Source organism: Pelodiscus sinensis, chromosome 2, assembly GCF_049634645.1.
Source record: "Pelodiscus sinensis isolate JC-2024 chromosome 2, ASM4963464v1, whole genome shotgun sequence".
In the NCBI taxonomy this organism is placed as follows: domain Eukaryota; kingdom Metazoa; phylum Chordata; order Testudines; family Trionychidae; genus Pelodiscus; species Pelodiscus sinensis.
In genome coordinates, this window is record NC_134712.1 from 137,251,748 (window position 1) to 137,272,576 (window position 20,829).

The following is a 20,829-nucleotide window of genomic DNA, read 5'->3' on the forward strand; positions in this document are numbered from 1 at the left end:
TTTGGTCCAGTCTAGACAGGCCAAATGTTGGAAAAACGTCTTCCTACAGAAGAATTGGGGAAAAAAGCAGCAGTATAAGGGTTGGGGATAGCAAGTGATGGAGAGGAGGAGAATACAGAGGGCAGGGCTTCAACGAAGGGGCGGGGTAGTAGATCTTGGCTTGTTTTGTCATTTAAAAAGTGATCTTGGGTGTAAAAAGGTTGGAGACCACTTCTCTAGTAGTAGAAGGAGTGGGGTTTAGATGAAAGAGAGACAAAACCGACATTGCATAAATAGCATAGCATCTGGATGAAGGAAGTGAGAGGAAAAACAAAGTGATTTTACCATATGAACTTTTTCCCTGAAAACGTGGAACTATTCCAAGCATTCCCAAGTAAAGCAGCCAATATTCACTATAGTGAGAGTTGTGCTGGAGCAGCGGTACACACATGTATCTGTCACACAGATGTTTTATTTGGTATTGAAATTATTTCCCTTTTAGGACCATAAAATACTGCAGTGAAGTTGGGGGCTATCAGTGCATTTTGGAACAGAGTATTGAATATGAAAAGCTATAGAAATCATAGTGTAACTCCTTCTTGTACCATATATGTGCTCCATTTCTCATTTAATGTTAGTTTCTCTATCCTTAACCACTTAGTTTTTCAAGCAGCCTGCATTTGGTGGCTTCAAATGTTCTTTCTGGGGAGAGTCATCTGGGTATCTCAGTTCAGCATTTTAAAACTAAGATGAATGTTTGTGTTTGAAAATAATTTCAATTATTACGGCAGTGTCGTATAGTTGTGCATCACCAGAGCTCAGGCACCCATGCAGGAGCAAGATAAGATATGGGAGCCTATTAAGGGTAAGTCTACACTGCCTTTTACTGCGCTACAACTTTCTGGCTCAAGGGTGTGAAAAAAACATGCCCCCAAGCACAGCAAATTATAGTGCTGTAAAGCACCAGTGTAAACGGGTTCTCAGTGCTGTTAGCTACTCCCTTTGTGACAGGTCGTTTACATAGAGCACTGACCTTCTCCCAGACATGGCCACACTTTCACTTTAAAGTGCTGCCATTGCAGCATTGCCACAGTGGCACTTTTATTTTAGAAGTGTAGACAAAAGCCTTCCTGAAAAAAGTGGAAATATTTCACTAAGCTTCTCACTGCTGATCCTTTCTCATACCCTACCCTCCAAAACAGGAGGCACAAGGGATTGCTTATCTAAAATATTTTCCACTGGTATCTTTTTTTCTTCATTAAATTATACTGATCAATACATGGTTAAAACAGAAAATCAATATAAACTTATCAAAGGGCCCAAGTACACAAATACAGCACCTGGAGCAGTCAATGTCTGATGCACACACATGAAGCTTTACTTCTGGGGAAAAGCCTTCTTAAAGTGAATAGACTTTCCTTCAGGGGTAAGGCCTGTGGATCTGAGAGAGATGGAGGCCCAGGAGGAGAAGCAGATAAGCTGTGCAGGAGGAGGCAGTCAGGAGAATCCTGGACCCTGTGAAGGGACCAGATCCAAAAGGGTTCTTGGAATTGGAGGAAAACGAGGCAGGGGGTTGTGTGTATGATTTGTTGTTTTTCCATAGATTTGTATATTTCTTGTGTGGCCTGTGAGCAAAGTGAGTATGCGGTTTAGAACTCATGAAGAGTCTGTGTGTATTTTCCTACATAGTCATGTAATCCCCCAAAGGGCATATAGAGAACGAGACAGCTCACAGCTTAGGTGAACTCTGGGAGTATGCATCAGCTATTGGGGATGCATGGAAGAGCTGGCACTAGCTTCAGAACTAGACAATTAGGCTATGTCTAGACTACAAAGAAGTCAGGAAAAGATACACAAATTACGAAATGAGGTTTACAGGGATGGCGAAAGAACGTGTCCACTTTTCCGATTTTTTTTCCAAAAAGCGGACATGTTCCTTAGATGCGGCATTGCTTTTCTGGGATATCTCTGGTGTCCCGGAAAAGTGCTGCAGTTTAGGCATAGCCTTATAGCTTTAGGTCTCCTGCCAAGATGGTGTCAGACATAGGGTCTACACCTGGAATGAGTCCCTAAAAAGCTAGAAGCTGAGACAGTACATAAGCTCCACCCAACTGAGGCAAATCTAGAGCATCTGAGATCCAAAGTTCAGGTCTAGTATAGTAGTCTGATGAGCCCCTATAAAGTAAAGCTTATTGCAGATAATAGTAATCTAGTATTTACACAAAGAATCATGTCATTAGGCATATCATAAACAATTAATATTATTAATAGCATAATCAGACAAACGGCAAATATTGACCTACACCAAGTGATGATCTGCACTAAAGTAATTAACGCAATTGTTGGTTTGTTTTGCTTTTTGGTTTGCCAAAGTAGAGTCAGTTTCTTTCCACATATCTGGAAAGAAAAGTCAAGAGGGTAAAAGTCTCACAGATTGTCTGTGTTCTATCATACTACTCTCTATGGAGTAAGAACCACACTTACAAAACAACTTAAAAACAAGGTTGGTACCTAAAATATAGAGAACACCCAGTTCCTTATAGCAATTGATGAGGTTTAATCAAGGATAGAGGTAGACTTTGGTTATGCCTATACTATAAGCTAGGAGTATTTAATGGGGGGTCTACAAACCACCTACTGAGCACAGACAGGGTGTGTCTAGACTACAGAGTTTTGTCGACAAAAGTGGACTTTTGTCGACAAAACTATACCTGCGTCTACACTACCGCTGAGTTCTGTCGACATAACGTCGACAGAACTCAGTAGTTTTGTCGACGGCTGTAAACCTCATTTTACGAGGAATAACGCCTTTTGTTGACAGAGTTTCTGTCGACAGAAGGTGTTATTGCATCTACACTGTTATGTCGACAAATCAGCTTGCTTTGTCGACAGAACTGAATGTAGTCTAGATGCTTTGTCGACAGTATCTGTCGACAAAACTTCTGTCGACAAAAGCCTGTAGTCTAGACATACCCATAGAGCCAACCCGAAAAAGCACAGGTGCTCTGATGGCCATTCTGTGAATGGCCATCAGAACTTTCTTGTGCAAGAGCGTCCATGCAGTGTGGACGCTCTCTTGTGCAAAAGCCCATCTCAAAAGCGATGCCCTTTGAGGAATGGACGTGCTTTTGCACAAGAAGTTTTTGTGCAAGAACTCTTCCACAAAAGACTTCTTGCGCAAAACCCTGCAATGTAGACATAGCCTCTATGAGCAGTGTTTGCTTTGCCTGCAGGAGAGCATGTTCCTGTCAACAAAACACTGTCTGCACAAGTATTTGCTGTGACAGGACCCTTCTCTCCTCAGCCCTTCCAACAATCACAAGGACCACCCTGTTAATATTATTTCATTTACTTGGTACCATATAAGATTGGAGGATAATTGTAAGCTGGTTTTCCTGTGACATCAATGCTCTTGGGCAGGTAAATATGAGCTTCCAAATCTTGCTGCTGTCAAAATCAGTTCAATTAAACTCAAAATACATTCCCCGTTGGTTTTCTATATTACATAGGCACCAAAGATAGGCCTGGTCTATACCCAAAATTTAGATCATCCTAGCTATATGGCACAGGTCTGAGAAAAACATAGTTATGTCCTCATAGCCCCCATATAGACATAGCTAAATTAACAGGGGAATTCTTCTGTGGACCTTGCTACCACCTCTCAGAGAAGTAGTTTACTGGTGTTGATGGGAAAACTCTTTATTGTCAATGTGTGAAGCAACTATATTTCAGCCCTATAACGACCCAACTGCTGCATCATAAATGTGCTACTGTAGCTGCTGACATGTAGATATACCCGACTTTTAATGGTGCTTACGGTCCTAAACCACTTAGGTTTTTCTGAAAATCCCATTCCTAAATTGTTTCTATGTAGACTCCTAAATGAGTAGAGTACTGGGAGACTAGCCTTTGGCACCCACGTGAGCTTTAACAGATATCATCGCTGAATGGATCGCCTCTTCTCATGCTTTGTGAACAGTCTTATATTCGATGTCTATGTATCTCCTCACTGTTTATAGTTGTTTTATAAATAAAATGTTAAAAAGTCATGGTAACAATGTCTCAAAAACATGAAACTCGTGGACTTGGATCTCACGTCAGGCCTGGCAAAAAAACTGCCTCAGCAACAAATAACTAGGTTGCCTTATCGAAAATAAAACAAAATAAAAGGGAGCATCAGACAATACTTTTACCAGAATTAAAATATTCTATGCAGCCAGCAGCTGGAGAAGTCCTCTTTTCATGTTAAACAGACAACAATCCACTTTATCACCTTTGTGATGAAAGGAGCAGACATGATCAAATGTTGTTAATTTAGCCAGCTGCAATTGAGTTTTCTGATTTCTGTAATGACTTGGTATTGAAACACTTAATTAAAACAAATGTTTTTGTTTCTTCATTCAATTAGATAAAATATCTTTGGAAAACTAACATGTAATTTCTAGTCAAGTGAAAACACATTTCTTTGATGAAGATTAATGCTTTTTTTGGATAAGAATCGTTGTAGTTACAACCACTACTTTTTTTGACTAGCCTAAATAATTATTTCATGTCCATAGTCCTGTCTTTTTATAGTCCTCTGACTCTTGACCGTTCCTCTGTTTATAAAAATGTAATTATATAATTAATATAAAATACTGAAAATAATCCTCTTTTTTATATGAGGACAATAGTGTCATAAAGGGCAAACTATGGCAGGAGATGCACTGACTTTAAACTATCAAGCACTTGAGCTAGAGATAGCTGGCACAAATATGTTAGAATGTAAATATGAAGAACTCTGTGTAACAAGCCATGAATTATCAAGGAAATTTTATTGATAGACAGAACCACTGTGCTGCATTATTTTACACATTTCTTGCTTGGAAACTAAAGCAATACTATTCATTTTATTTCACTTTTATATGTTTTTCCATCTAAAATTATATAAATCTTATTTAAGCTTGCTGCATCAGTCATTTTGTTTTCAAAACCATGACACATTTGATAGTGAGCTGTGATCTATTTCTTGTTTTTGTAGCTGCTAAAACTATGGTAATGAGGCACCAGCTAGAACTATGCATAAATTTTAGAACGCTATCCCAAAGTAGGCAAAACTCATCTGGGAGTTTCACTACAAAAGCCAAAATTTGGGACTGGTTTGCCTTAAAGTTGAATGAGTCTCATGGACGTATCTGGTTTTCAGTTTCAGAATTTGATTTATTTCAAACCTGAAGCTTGCATAAAATATAACAAAAGAGTTTCACAAAACACCTGTGAACCAAAACTGACATGTTTTATGCAGCTTTATCCCTATCATAAACATTCAATAGTAAATAAAAAGTGGAGCATATGACATAAAAATATGCGAAAGAGAATAAAAAGCTTTGTAGCATAAATCATAAAATAAATGAACGTACATGACACATAGCACCTTCAATGCTATATTGCCTCAGACAACCTATGAGCATGCATGAAGATGTGGACAAAACTTATATGTACGGTATAAATATGTGTGATTGTGAAAATGTCTTGCATGATATGAAATGACATGAGGACACATGGGCTACATCTACACAGTGGAGCTATTTCGGCATATCTCTGGCATTCTGAAATAGCTATTCCATGTCTTAAGACAAACCTGTTATATTGAAATATAACAGCTCACTATTCCGACATCTCTGTAAACCTCATTGCACAAGGGATAAAGGACGTTTCAGAACAGTGCCTTATTTCAAAATAACATCGTACAAATTGTGAAGCTTATTTCAAGCTAATGGTGCTGTGTAGATGCACCCATGATGAAAAACATACACAGATTCTCAACTTTAGTACATAATGGAACATGAGAACCTCAAAAAGAAAAGTTAAAAAAGACAGAAAGCAAGCAAGAAAGAAATCATTAATGCCTTCCATTTTCTGGAGAGCTTAATTCATCCAAAGCCTGCTTCTGATAGCTGGCTGGGTTATGCTGTTGTTATTCCCAGCAGAACCATTGCTCCTGAATGTTACAATAATGGTTAATTGACTATGAAGTCGGCGGTTATTACATTTTACGTCCTCCCGTGCTTTTTTAAACATCTAAATTGTCATTGATTACAAATCATTCTAAAGCTAGGATAGAATGTAATATAGCTCCAGACCCTATTGAATTATAGACTGTGCACTCCTGTAGTAATCAATATTACATGTAAAACTAACTGTCTTTTTACCCCATGAAACTAATATATTGTCAGAGGGAAAAATATACACAACAAAAAAATATGATCTCAGCATTTAGGGTCCACAGACCTGTAGCTATGAGATATCAAAATCAATTCTGTTTCCGTCTTCTGGCCACAAGCCTCCACATGATTTATAAAGTATTTTATTACTGGGATGAGAAAAAATTATTTACGAACTCTGAAACCACAAATGAGAAATAGCTATGAATAATGGAATTCCCTACGAGGGAATACTTTTATTTTGTCCTGTTCTTAGATACAGTCCTGCAGAGCAGGAACTTCAGTTTCTGCCCATTAACTTCTCTAAGCACACAAACATCAAGCTGTGGATTTCAAAGTTAACAATGTCCTGGAACATTTTTACCACAGCTGGAAAAGAATGTCAAATAGCTGCGTGTCTGATAAAATGCTGACAGCACTGTCTTCCTCTGAGGGATGAATTTTCTTCTTCTTAGTGCACCAACTTTCACCTGGAAGTTACGATTGCAGCATTTCACTTTCTTGTGCCTTTCCCTCCCCTTTCCCCATCTAAAAAAATCCTCTTGGGTATGTCTACACTAGCTCGTTAATTCAAGCTAGGTAGGCAAATCAGGCAACCAGAGTTGCAAATGAAGCCCGGGATTTAAATATCCCGTGCTTTATTTGCATGTTTCCGTCCGGCCGCCATTTTTAAATCCCCCTTAGTTCGAACGAACTGCCCGCGGCTACACACGGCAGTTTAAAGTTAATCCGAACTAAATCCTTAGTTAGGATGAACTGTTACACCTCATTCCACGTGGAGTAACAGTTAATCCGAACTAAGGATTTAGTTCGGATTAACTTTAAACTGCCGCTTATAGCCGCCGGCAGTTCGTTCGAACTAAGGGGGATTTAAAAATGGCGGCCAGATGGAAACATGCAAATAAAGCCTGGGATATTTAAATCCCGGACTTAATTTGCAACTCCGGTTGCCTGATTTGCCTACCTAGCTTGAATTAACGAGCTAGTGTAGACATACCCCTTGATACAGATTTTATATGACTTTGGATTCACTTGAGATGATGCAAGAGAACAAGCTGTTTGGAAGATGCTGTTGAAAGGAGAGCTTGTCCAAGAACAATAGAAACAGCATCAGAAAAGGAAAAAACTAAATTCATATTATCATCATCAAACATTTAGAAGGTTAATTGCACGGGAGACTTTCTTTTGAAACAGTGTTCTGGTTGTGATATGGTTTTCCACTCCTTTTCTGATCAGAAAGAGAGAAAGAAGAGTCAAAACAGAAGCATTTTAATTGTATATAGTATTTGTTTTAATGATTTGGCATGTTTACTAAATTAATTAGTTAGCATAACAGCTAGTGCCATTTTCTCCATTCCTTTTCATGGTATAAAATGTGACTTCTGTAATAATGACAAGTATTGTAAATCTTTTATTTTAATGAAATCACTTAGGAAAAAGAGCAAGGAAAAAAACATCTTTTTTTTTCTCACAAGCCTTTCAGAAATGATGGAAATCTTTTCAAATCAAGGTTTCAAGAAATATATTTTTAACTCAGACACTGCAGATAAGGTAGAGCTTAAGTAAATCAGTGTCACTAAAGGGTTGTGATATTCTGATATAATTCAATATGCAGAGTACAAAAATGAATGTAAATTTTGTCCAGATGACTAATACATTTCCATGAAGAAATGTATGTTGTTAAGAAATGAATACTGAAGTTAGGCTATTCCTGAAACTTACATCAAAATAAATTTTCAAACCCATGTTACAGTCATCCATTTTATAAATTGCCCATGTTTATCTGTTCCTCGGCATTTTATGGAATTTCTGACTCCACTTTTCACTTTATAATGGAAATAGAAAAGCGTTCTTAGCTTTACAGGAAATGATGTTAGGCTAAAACTCCCACTCCTGCAGAGAAACAAAGGCGAGGGGAGAAAAGTACATAAGGTTCAGGTAACAGAATTGGTACCTGCAAGTTCAGTTGAAAGGCAGTGGATTATTATTTGTTATTTGTGTAGCACTTTCACTTTAAAGAGACAAAAAGTCCCTGCTCTTAAAAACAGTCACTTGGAGGGGAGAAAGGGCCACCTCCATGGAGCATGAGAGTCAATGGGAAAATCAGGCTTCAAGCCCCATAACCATCCAGATGACTAGTCTGCTTTGGACATTTCTGCCTCTGGTAGCAGGGAAGCCCAGGAACCATGCTATCACTGGATCCCAGCACTGCACATTCAAAGTGCTGCACTCTGAAGCAGGCAAAGCATGAAAATTAAAGCAGCTTGGAGCAAAGTTAAGCTATGCAGGCATTTCCTAAAGCATCTCCATGGTGTTGCTAGAGGACAGTGGCTGCTGTCAAGTTCTGCATCTGTATCAGCACCATCCACTGCTTTTGGGGCCACTCCACGATGCGGTCTTCTGCTTTCTCCTCTCTGTGTCATATAACAGTGAAATATCTGGTTCTTTACAATTTATTATTATTGTTACTATTATATGCAGTAAATGCCTTGCGTAGCTTAGGTTAAAATAGCTTATTTTGGTTTTTGGTGCTGCCTACACAGCAGGAAGTCCAAGAAAGAGCACTCTTTCTTCAAATTCCCTTGTTCCTTGTGCAATGAGGGTTACAGGAGTAGGAGTAAGAAGTCCTTCAGCTCAACATTATTTTGATATTATATTGAAATAACTGCTTGTAGTGTAGACATGCACTATGTTCCTTCGGAATAACGTTAGTGTTATTCCAAAATAACCCTGCTGTGAAGACATAGCCTTATAGCTTCCTTCAGCTACGTCTATACTACACAGTTATTTCAGAATAAGCTATTCCAGAATAGTTCTTCCAAATAGCTTATTTTGAAACAGCACGTCTACACTGCAGGGAATCCTCAAAATTAGTCAGAGGCAGGCTTCCCTAGTGTAGACGTGCTCTCTCGATTAGCCCCAGGAGGAATAACTTAGAATGGCCTTGGTGAGGGGCTATTTCAAAATAGCAGTATGGAGCGTCTACACATGCTTTATTTCAAAATAGCTATGTGGCGGGGTCCTCCCCGCCCCTTTCCCCTCTTCCCGTGATTAAAGCGTCAGCCACCAGCCCGGAGGCCTAGTCTAGTAGCCGCAACGGGCCCGGAGGCCTAGTCCACAGTCCCAGCAGGCCCTGTGGCCTAGTCCACACCCTGAGGGGTTGGGGTAGGGGGGTCTGGGCCCTCCCTCTCCACCGGACCCCAACCCAGGGCCCTAATGGTGGTGGGTGGTTCCCACCACTGGCTCAGAGGGGGGTCCTCCCTGAAATGTGCTGAGCCCACCAGGGGTTTCCCTGCCCCTTGCCCTGGGTTGCTTCCTACCCTAGCCTTGTGGCCGATGGAGGTCCCACCTGGCGATGCTGGGTTGTTGGCGGCGGCCACGTCAGCTGGTCCCGTCTCTGGGGCAGCAGCGCAGGGGGTGTCTCCTGCAGCGGGGCGGGCGGCTCCCCAGCATTGGCGTTGGGGGCGTGCTCGCCCCGGAGCTGGTAGTAGCAACAGCGGCGGTCCCTCCGGCTCTGAATCTGGCAGCAGCTCTGGTGGCGGGCCTGCAGCTTGGGCCAGAGCTCCTTCCTCCCCGGCGGTCTGCCCCAACTGAGCAGCCCGGCAGTCTTTTATAGTGAGGCTGCACTTCAAGCATGCCCAGTAGGGCTGTGGGGGAGGGGCGTGCTCTACCCAATAAACGGGCTCCTCTCTCTCCTGCTCAGTGCGGGGCAGGTTAGTCCCGTCACAAGCTATTTCGGAATAAATGTTATTCTTCATAGAATGAGGTTTACAGAAGTCAGAATAAGCCATTCCAAATTATTTTGAAATAACAGAATTGCTGTGTAGACGCGCACATAATTATTTTGGAATAACGGCCATTATTCCGAAATAACTTTGCTGTGTAGACACACCCTCCAAGATCAGGGCTTCATTGTATCAGGTGCTGTTTCAATTGATATGAGATTATCCTTACCCCAAAGTAGTTACAGCCTAAAATAGAGAAAATGACAGGATCCAGGAAAAAGAAGCAACCTACCAGCAATAGACCCCTAGATCATAACTTTTAGGTGATGACCCAGTAGCAGGCAATGCAACTGTCATTCCAGGGTTCCCAGGGTCAACAACCTTTTCAAAACCAAAGAGCCAAATTACATCAAAATTCAGAACAAGTGGTCAATAAAGAGCCAGTATATAAGAATACCCATTTGCATGACTGAAAATATACAACTTAATATTATTTATAATTGACACGATGATTAATAATAGCATAAAATGTTGACTGTGGCACCTTAGTCCTTTTGTGGATCTAGTTCTGTCTCCACTTGTTTCTGTTGGGTACCTACAACATTTTAATGCATTAATAATAATAATAATAATAATAAATAATAATAATAATAATAATATGGAAGTTGAAATGGAATACAAGACTTATCCCACCCAGGAGCCCAATCACACACCTGCCAGGGGCTCCTGCCAGCCCTGCAGCATGGGGCAAGGGGCAGTGGGAAGCGGCTCCCTGCAGCAATGTGAGAAGGCAGGAGCTGAGAGGCCAGAGTCATTGGACCTCTCCCCAGGACTGGAGCTGGAGCCAGGGCTGAGTGATGGCTGTCCAGCTGCTCCTGGGGTGGGTCCCATGGCAGCTGCCTGAGCTGGAGCCTGGGCTGCAGTATGGCTGCTCCAGGGGTCGGGGCCACGGTATACCCCAACCCTTTGAGCAACCACACCACAGCCTGGCTTCAGCTCTGGCAGCTGCCCGCCCTACAGCACACCCGAGAGCAGCTGGACAACCACAACGCAGCCCCAGCCTCCCACTCTCCCACCGAGCCCATCACCAGCAGCAGCTTGCCTTCCACATCCAAGGAAGGCGAGTTCTGCTGCGCAAGGAGGTGGCCAGATTACAGTTCTTTCTGCATGCCCATGTAGGCGCACACCCTAGCGGGAACTCCCAGCAGCAGCCAAAAGAGCTGTATTTGGCTCCATCGCGAGCCATAGCTTGCTGATCCTTAATACAGGCACATGTCTACTGCTACCCCTTTTATGGAGTGCAGCCCATTCCCCAAGAATCCTATTTTGTGGGCTGCTATGGAATGGAGGGAATTCATGACCCTGCCTCTTCCTCATCCTCTGTGGGTTGTCATGGTTCTCTGTAGGGAAGTGATGGAGCCCACTTCTTCATGGCTCTTACATGGGCCACAAAAATGTAGAGGAAAGAAAACCAGAGGGACATGTCATGTGTGTAGATGATAGCAGGATCAAGGCAATTTATCAATATGGCCATTTATGGGATGGGTAGTATGACCACATATATTTTGGGGAGCTGTTTTTATAGAAATGGCACAAAATTACTAAAATATTTTTTTCCTTTTTAAAAACTTGTTATTTAGGCAAAGTTACAATAAAATGTTAACATATGACATTGGACATTACTTATTCAGGATGAAATGTATATTATAAAAACTTGGCTAAAGCTTCTGGCTTGCTGGCTGGGGAGTCCTCCTCCTCTGACTCAGCTGAAAAGGAGACAGCATTTATAAATAACTATCCTCTTTTGGCATGTCTCTTGTGAAATACTAGGTGGAAAGCTTTTCCGTTACAGGGACAGTCTGTATTTTACTATATCATAATTCCATAGGAAGAGGAGTTACATTTTTCCAATAATGTGTAATATAAAGCTGAGCTGCTAACAATAAAAAAGAAATTAATTTGTCATTCTGTTTAAAATGTAGCTCCCTTAGTGGAGCACTGAGGGAGCAGGCCAGGGGATTGCTAGCAAGACAGCATTTTGTCATAAGATGAATGTCTTTGTGACATGTCACTACTGCAAAATACATTTTAAAAATGAACAATTTTAACCCCGTCACCCAGGATGCTTCAATTTGTAACTGGAAGTACAACAACATTAGCAAACTGTTTTCTTCTAGGTTAAAAAATTTGATCAATTGTATCCTGAGCACAAAAATCTACCGCAGGGCCTTGAGGAATTAAGATAGCATTACATATATATTGCTTTGGAAGAAGCAGAGAAATCCCCCATATAACATAAACTGGTTATAGAAGGCCACAATACTGTTACTTTTCAGCATTCCAAGAATGCACTTTATCACATAATTCTTGGTTTTCAGACAACCTTTTCAGACCTAGAGGAAAGAGCAGAGGCTACTAATGGTAACATACATAAACTATTTTTTTAAATTAAAATATTTATAGTATCTCAAGGGTGGGCAGGTCCTTCCAGAAGCTGTATTGCCAGTTTGAAATTTCTTCTTTGAGGGTATGTGTACACAGCAAAGTTATTTTGAAATAACTTTCCTATCATCTACACAAGCCAACCGCTATTTCAAAATTAATTCGAAATAGCGGAGGGCTTATTTTGAAATTGGTAAACGTCATTCCACAAGGAATAGCGCCAATTTTGAAATTGCTATTTCAAAATAAGCATTGTGTAGACACTTATTTTGAAATAGGGAGCCTCCAGCCCTTCCCAGGGTGCCCTGCTGGCCACCCTGGCCACAAGGTAACTTCTGACCTGATGCCCTGCCGGAACCAGTTCCGGCTGGCCTTAAATGCGATTCAGCATTCAATCAGTGTGGACGTGCTGTTTCAAAATAGCAAAAAGCTATTTTGAAATCCATTTTCTGTGTAGACGTGTTATTTCGAAATTAGATATTTCAAAATAATGCTGTAGTGTAGACATACCCTTAGACTGGCCACATTTGGAGAACACAGCAGTTTTCAGGGCATTGGAATGAAAAAAAAAAGGAGAAATGGTTTTCCAGTCCTGTAGAAGTGATCCGGCAATCTATGCTAGGGTGACATTTCTTTACATTTTGCTGACTGGAAGCATTTAGTCAGCTGTGAATTTTGACCAATCATATGTGTGCTACCAGCAGCAATTTTCTGAAATATGCTTACGGGATTGGGAGACAATTAAACTGGAAATTGGCCATATTCTCAGTCAGCAGTGCCCATGCCTCCTTATCCCCTTCTACCCCATCCCCAGCATCACTGGAAAATCCTGTCTCAGACAGCAATGAAATGGCAAGTAAAGAGACAATCCTAAACTTTATTAGGTTCCTTGAATTTTCAGACTAGTTCCACAAGCCCCTCACCTATTCACTGTCAAGGGACATACTGCACTGTGTTTATCCAACCAACTCTCCCCCTTTTCCCCTGGCTTGATGGCAGGAGAGGTTTTGATTGGCTGAGTCACATAGACTTTTCTGGTGAGGAAGACAGAGTGGTGTGGCAGGGCACTAACACACAGTCTAAACTCCAGCCAGCTCACTCTTGTGAAGACAGAGAGGTAACATGGTGGACCCCATCTCCAGGTATCTTTGGCAGCATGTTTCAGAGCCTTTTACAGCACCAGTCCAGCTCCTCCTACAAGGGGTATGTCCTACAAGCTCCATAGAGTGTCTCTTACAGTCTTTTGCCACATGGTACAGGACCCTCGTATGCTTGATACATTTCTGGCACTGGGCTGGAGTTCACCCAGTGCCTGCCTGCTTCAGGGCTATGACATTTCCTGGCACAGGTGGATGTTCCTGTCTCTCCAGGAGAAATTATGGAGGACGGTGTACTCCAACCACACAATGACCAGCACATGCATGTAGTTGACAGGCCAGCTGGCTGCTCTTGAAGCAAGATCCATTGTCACCTCCCTTGCTCTGTGAAGCATGCAGTAGCAAGTTGTTCTAATGTGGTCAGCACAACTTACTACTAGCAATGAAAACCAGCGGACCAATGACCTTTTGGTTTGGGTAAGGGTGAGGCAGAAAAGGGCTCAGTGAGTTGTGGGAAAACAAAAGGAAAAGCTATGTTGCACTTTAAAGACTAACAAGATGGTTTAATAGGTGATGAGCTTTCGTGGGCCAGACCCACTTCCTCAGATCATATTCTGGAAGAGAATTGGCATGATGGCCATAAATACCAAAGGAATACAATGAAAAAAGTGAACACATTATTAAACTGACAAATCAGATTTAGTACAGAAGGTGGGGTGACGGAGAGGGAGGGAGGAAGAGAATAGCTATTTATGAGTTGTGGGAATCAGAATAGAGCACAACTGAAACTTGAGAACCTGATACTTGCCCCTTGCTCCTGTTTGCACTACAAACTGGCATGACAGGTACTTATCTACATCTCTCTGACATGTTAGCTTCCTGTCCCTGCACTTGCCTTCACACCTGTGTTTTTGCACTTTAGATACACACAACAAGAGGGCTGTGGCATGGCTACACACAGCACCATCTATGCAATTGCTAGTGTAGACATACACTAAGCGTACTTTTTTAATCCTTATTTTTATTGCTGTAAACATGTTTTTTTTGCTCACTGATAAATAAATTGCATTTCCTTTTGGGCAGAGGGCAGGCTGGCAGTCCCCAGGATGACAAAATTTAAATGAGTCTCACCTCATCAAACGCCACATTTTTCTTTTATGGTGTTACCAGTCATGTTTTCTCACTGGTACATAATTCAGCTTGCAAATGCCTCAGTAACCTCACTGTTTCCTTGGCACCTGTCACATGTTGTCTTCTTGCTCAAGATGTTTAGTGCATTATTATTCTGAGCAGGGGAAAGTCCTTGGAAAGTGTCTGCCAACACAGTGCATGGATCAACAAAACATCCAAATTGCAGCTAGGAACAAAATATGACTTCCTGAACAATGGCCTAGGGTAGGGTACCAATATACTGTACTTGGCTTTAGCTGTCACACAAAATATCCTGACTGCTCCCTTATTCCTAAGACATACATATTACTTGTCTTTCAAAGACATATGGGGAGCACAGGCTTGATCCAATGCTCACTGAAGTTATTGGAAAGACTCCCATTTACGTCAATGGCCATTGGATCAGACCCAAGATTTGCAAGCTATTTCTTTTCAAACAGATTCTGGAGCCTTGCCTGTGAGCTAGAATGCTGAGGCAATACCAGAACGATTCATTTCCTCCATCGTGCAAAACAGACACAAGAAATACTTTATGAAGCTCCTTATCCTGCAATGTGTTCAACACAGATGGATCCTGGGCCCACACAAAGCCTCACACTGAAATCAATGAAACTCAGTATAGGCCAGATGTCTGAGTGGACCTTAAAGTAACTGTTCTTAAATGCTTAACTGGATGGGAACTCTGAGGTGGGTGTAGCAAAAATATTTTTATTTTGCTCTTTGAAGTAGGGCCAACACAATGTGCTCTTTCATTATATTTATTACATTAGTATTAGTACATCTATTATATCTGACGTATAGACAGAAAGCATCAATAAATTGTAGAGGTAAGCAGCCACGGTCTGTAACTCACTAGAATAGTTGCCATATATCAGGCCTGGGCAAAATACGGCCTGCGGTCCAGATCCAGCTCGCCAAGCTACTGGATCTGGCCTGTGGACACAGCAGGGAGCCCCAAACAGGCTCCATGCTTGCCTTGCTCCACCCACACACCACTCTGAAAAGCAGCTACCAAACATTTCTCTTTCAAAACTATGAGCCCAGAGGGGAGGAGGAGAAGGCTTCAGGTGCTGCCCCCACCCTCAGCACAATCCCATTGGCCAGTTTCTGGGCAGAAACCAGCCAATGGGAACTGCCTATCTGAGTAACAGGCAGCCAGGAAGCACCACACCTCCTCCCCTCTGACTCGTAATTATTCACACACACATGGCTCTGCACCAGGCCAGCCGGCTGGCTGGTGGGTGGGTGGGTGCCTGAGAAACATGTTTGGCTGCTGGCTGGGAGTCACCCAGGTAAGTCTCCTGGCCAGAGCCTGCCTTTCCTTCCCTAACCCTCTGCCCCTCATTCCTGCCCCCCTACTCCATATATCTAAACCCTCTGCCCCCCTGCAGATACCCTCCCAGATCCAGCATCCCAATCCCGTGCCCTTGGTCACAACCCAAACTCTGACACTCCAGTCCCCTGCTCTAGGACCCTACACCTCCTCCATTAATATCATGGAAGAGTGCAGCCCTCAACCACTTTCCAAATTCTTGGAGTGTCCCCCCATCAAAAATTATTGCCCACCCTTGACTTATGTGACGGTGCCCCATCTCTCATGGGTGAGAGTCAATATAATATTGTCCATCCCAATGTGTATTACAAGATTGATATTTTTGGCCAACAAATGTAAAGTTAAATTTTCATACGGTAATTTTTTTGTACACTTTAAAAAGTGAATTTAGCATTTATGAAAGGTGCTAAATTGAGGGCCCTGGATAAATAAATCTTCTATATCCCCACAGAAGAGGGACAGAACTATTAACTGAAGGCTCAGACCTCTTCTAGTAGGGGTCACAGTAGGATTTACAGAGTTGTTTAGCTTCCAAAGCATTACAATGCTTGACCTCTGCTGAAACTACCCATAAGGCATCAGTACCAATGACAATATCCGATTGTGTAATGTGTTTTCCTGTCAGCGAAGAGCTGGGCCAGAACCACCCTCTTCATTTCAGTTAGGTCACCAAACAGCATCACTTGGCAGAATACGTAATTGATAAGCTTAACCTAAACTGAATTGATACATGACAATTTTTCTTCAACAATATTCTTTAATTTTCCAGACAAAAAGAGAAGCATTTGCCCAAAAAAGCCAAAAGAGAGTGAATCAAAATGACATCTCTTCAATGAGGCAGACATATTGAGTTTTGAAGGCAGGAACAGGATTAATTTGATGAATTTATCAATGTGATAATGCTCGATTCTAATAATTGATGCACTATGAATATTTCCAGCAAAGAAAGGTCCTACTGTAATGTCCATCAGTCTACTTACAGAAAATAATTGCAATTTGCATGTATACAGACATGTAATGTGTGCATCTAAAATGTAAGTCTATTAAGGGATGGTAGTATTTTGTCCACAAGTATTTTAAAGGTGTAAAACTTAAGGAGGATGAAATGGTTTATAGGTGATAAAAGGGATTTTTTAACTCAGAAAACTCAGAGAAAACTTGAGCTGAGTCCAAGCCAGGATCCTTCCTCTTTTACATATAAACCTCCTTCCCCAGTATGCCTTCAGGCATTCCCTCTATACATCCAAAGGCCCCATTGCCACCACCTAGATCCAGGATTCTAATAATTGCATACAGTGAATGCAGTGATGACAAATGTGCATAGTTGTTAGAGGCAAAGGTCGTAAACACTGTAAATTGTTAAGATGGTGTGAGCCAAATTCTGGCCTGACGTACAACCTCTGTGAGCCAATTAAATTCAAAGTTGTTATGAAAGGTGAGTGTTGAGACACAAATTGCTCCTAGGTATGTAAATTTAGAGTGGCCTAAATTGATTTAACATAAAGGGGTGTATGAAAGAGGCAGAAGAAAGTGTTAAGTTACATACACTTACAGATATAAATCATGTAATCCAACATTATAGCCAGATCATCTGAGATAAATATTCAAATACAACACCGTTTTTCACAATTTGCTTTGAGTTTGTGGGTCCCCATGAATCTAGAACAAGTGATCTTCTAGGGGTTGAGTACTTTGGAAAACCAAATTCAAAAATTAGCATTCATCATAACTGTGAATCAAGGGATCTTACAACACCTGCTATACAGTTTGCAGTGACATGATGTATGAAGGAAAGGACAATTCAGACTGACTCTCTTTGAAAACTACACAACAGTCAGATATATTAGACCATGGAATATTCCTCCCACAGCACTCTAAACACCATTACCTGAGATGTGTCACACCAAACAGAATCCAGCACTAACTTTTATCCTATACAAACAATGAGGAGTCCTGGGGCACCTTAAAGACTAACTGATTTATTTGGACATAAGCTTTCAGCTCTTGCCCAAATAAATCTTTTAGTCTTTAAGGTGCCTCAGGACTCCTTATTGGTTACACATACAAACTAACACAGCTACCCCTCTGAGTCTCATTCTATAACGAGTAAACCTGCAAACCTTAGCAATGAGCTGAAACAGCTTTTTAGACTCTATCTTCTTTGATTCTAGGATCACTTTTTAAAATAATACAGCAGTACACCTGTTCCTTGCTGGCCGTGAGCAAAGTCTCAACATAGCTTATGAATTATGGAAATGAATCCAATTGTCTTTTTGTATTTTAATGTATTTCTGACTTCTATTATAGAAAAGTGAAAATCATCACCTAAAACTCAGCATATGAGATGGTTGACCTGACTTCATGAATTGTAAGGTAAGAATATTCACTCTAAGAAAGAATTTGAAATATTGGAAAATAAATTTATGTAGAAAAAATATTTTCTGCTAGGAGATTGACTAATACATGAATCAGGCATATAAATCACACTGCATTCAAACACACAAATATTTCACATTGATTATTGTTACAACATTTATGAAGGCTTCTCCATGCCTGAAAAAAATTATGTAAAATCTTGTTCTTTCACACTGAGCTGCCATTATTGCTATGGATATGGAGAGCTCAATGTGAATTACCTCTAGGAAATTATATATGGAAAGTTTGCCAAGCAGAATATTCACCTATCATTTGCAAACAGCAGTAGAATACTTATTACTATCAGGTGAGTACTTACGACCTGATCTGATCCCTTTACTCATGGGGAATAGTAACCTCACCACATAAGTAGTTCCACTGATTTAATATTCATATAATTGAAACTACTCGTAGAACAAAGTATAACTCCAGCTGAGGAAGAGGGGCAAAATCATGTCCTCTATATGTAACATTTTTAATACTATCTTGTCTGCTCAGCACACTACTTTGCATGCAGGTACAAGTTAATGAACATAATTTATGGAACATGAACCCACCAAAATCAATAGCTGACACTATTCAGTAAGTATATAAATCAAAAGTCATCATTTCAGATCCAGCCTATATAGCTATTTGATGGATGGACACTGAGGCCTGATCTACACTGGAGCAGAAGATCGACCTAAGATATGCAACTTCACCTACATTAGATGCGTAGCTGGAGTCAACGTATTTTAAATCTGCATCCACACAGTGGGAGGTCAACAGGAGCAAATGTTTCCATTGGCTTCCCTTACTCCTCATGAGGAGCAGGAGTACCGACAGCAACAGGAGTGCTCTCTGAGTTTGATTTAGTGCATCTTTACTAAACTCGCTAAATTGAACTTGACCACAGCAGCGTCGATCTTTCCTGTAGAGTAGACATGCTGCAAGTATTTATTTTTTAATCTCTACAAAAGAAATAGTAATACGATCAAGCTATATCTATTGTCATATGTTAATGAATAGTTGTTGAGACCAAATATCTATATTGGATTTATAAGGAAATGAAGTTTCTTCAAAGTCTAAATTTCACTGTAATCTGCAGTAATTCCACAAAAAATCCTAGCCAGAGACTTCATAAAATAGGCCATATTTGTGTAATTATATTCTTCTTAGCAAAATTTGTCTTACATTTGCAATTAGATACAATTTTCTTCTTTGTTTCCTGTCCTAAAAGTTTGTGTAAATCTGCAATTTTCGACCTTTTGCATCCATGACTCACGGAATGGAGAGGGAAGCCCATTATCCAACAATACTTTGCAAGTCAAACATTGTGCCATAGGACAATTTATCAACCATTTTTTGAGTTGCAGATTAAAGAAAGTAGAGGTGAGGATTTGTGGGGTAAATGTGGCTAGAATAGGAGAGCACCTGATGCTGCTGGGGATAGCCTCTGAAGCTGATACGGTGGAGTGTTTTACTATTGAGGATGCTTTCCCTCTTTTCACCCCTTAAAAGTGCCACTTCACCAGAACTAGAACAGAGCCCTGGGAAATGGGGGTGAAGAGGAAATTGGGAAGTGGGGGAACTGCTGTCTGAAGAGCATAGAGCAGTGAAAAGGCATCTACAACAGCAGTAGCAGTAAAAGGAGGAGGGAGAAAGCTCCTACTATGTCTATGATTGGAGGATTTTGCAGTTCTCATTTGCTGAGGCACAACCCAGTGGATCCTACTTAAAGAACCATTTTCAGGTTGTGCCGCAACTGCTGCTGTAGATGAACTATGTTCTTTTAGATGATTGGTGCTTCTCACCAAGGGTATGTCTACACTACCCTCCTAGTTCGAACTAGCGGGGTAATGAAGGCATACCGCACTTGCAAATGAAGCCCGGGATTTAAATTTCCCGGGCTTCATTTGCCTAAGCGGGGAGCCGCCATTTTTAAAACCCCGCTGGTTCGAACCCCGTGCAGCGCGGCTACACAGGGCACGAACTAGGTAGTTTGAACTAGGCTTCCTGAGGAGTAACGGTAGTTCGAACTAGGAAGCCTAGTTCGAACTACCTAGTTCGTGCCCTGTGTAGCCGCGCTGCACGGGGTTCGAACCAGCGGGGTTTTAAAAATGGCGGCTCCCCGCTTAGGCAAATGAAGCCCGGGAAATTCAAATCCCGGGCTTCATTTGCAAGTGCGGTATGCCTACATTACCCTCCTAGTTCGAACTAGGAGGGTAGTGTAGACATACCCTAAGAGACTAAATTCACTGTAATTCCACAAATTATTGATATACAATCTACTCATCTAAAACTAGTACTGAACCCAAACAATGTCTCTAGGTTTGTAAATTAATTTGGCAATCTTTGGGAGGAAAGGTGCTATGGAATCTATTATAACAGAATTGAAATAATCATAGTCTGTCTTTCCTCAGTGTTTGAACAAAAGAGAGGACTATGCAGCACTTTAAAGACAAACAAGATGATTTATTAGGTGA